This window comes from Leptonychotes weddellii, unplaced genomic scaffold, assembly GCF_054177405.1.
Source record: "Leptonychotes weddellii isolate Sample4059 unplaced genomic scaffold, ASM5417740v2 HiC_scaffold_38565, whole genome shotgun sequence".
Classification (NCBI taxonomy): domain Eukaryota; kingdom Metazoa; phylum Chordata; class Mammalia; order Carnivora; family Phocidae; genus Leptonychotes; species Leptonychotes weddellii.
In genome coordinates, this window is record NW_027989667.1 from 5 (window position 1) to 936 (window position 932).

Consider the following 932-nt stretch of genomic DNA (forward strand, 5'->3'; position numbering starts at 1 on the left):
TAATCACCCCAAGCCCATAGTTTACCTTAGGGTTCATTTTTTTTTTTTTTTTAAGATTCTATTTGAGAGCAAGCATTGGGTGGGGGGGGGGGAAGGGCAGAAGGAGAGGGAAAAGCAGGCTCCCCGCTGAGCAGGGAGCCTAATGTGGGGCTTGATCCCAGGATTCCAGGATCATGACCTGAGCTGAAGGCAGATGCTTAACGGACTGAGCCACCCAGGCGCCCCTAGGGTTCACTCTTGATGTTGTGCATTCTGTGGGTTTGGACAAAATTATAATGACATGAATCCATCATTATAAATATCACACAGTATTTTCACTGCCCTAAAAATTCTCTGTGCTCTGCCTGTTCATCTCTCCCCCTCCCCCACCCGACACCACCCCTTTTTACTGTCTCCATAGTTTTGCTTTTCCTAGAATGTCAAATGTCGGCATCATAAAGTGTGTAGCCTCTTCAGATTGGCTTCTCTCATTGAGTAATATGCACTTTAGTTTCCTCTGTGTCTTTTCATGGCTTGATAGCTCATTTCTTTTTAGCACAGTATAGTTAACATATGTGTTATATTAGTTTTAGGTGCACAATATAGCGATGCAACAAAAAAATACGAACGCTTCACAAATTTGCGTGTCATGCTTGTGTGGGGGCCATGCTAATCTTTTCTGTATCCTTACAGTTTTAGTATCTGTGTTTTCAAAGTGAGCATTAAATAGTCTCACATTTTCCAGGAAATAGAGACAGATATATAGTCTTTTATATTTATTTATTTATTTATTTATTTTTTATTTTTTTTTTTTAAAGATTTTATTTATTTATTTGAGACAGAGAGAATGAGAGAGACAGAGAGCACATGAGAGGGGGAAGGGTCAGAGGGAGAAGCAGGCTCCCTGCCGAGCAGGGAGCCCGATGCGGGACTCGATCCCGGGACTCCAGGAT

At 42.0% G+C, this 932-nt stretch overlaps 1 non-coding gene across 1 annotated transcript; it reads right to left on the reverse strand.

Annotated features, from left to right (window-relative positions):
* Positions 1-595: 595 nt before the first annotated feature.
* LOC145719326 (U6 spliceosomal RNA) lies at positions 596-702 on the reverse strand. The gene has a single exon (XR_014142307.1). It is a non-coding gene; the product is annotated as a U6 spliceosomal RNA (small nuclear RNA).
* Between the last annotated feature and the right edge of the window lie 230 nt (positions 703-932).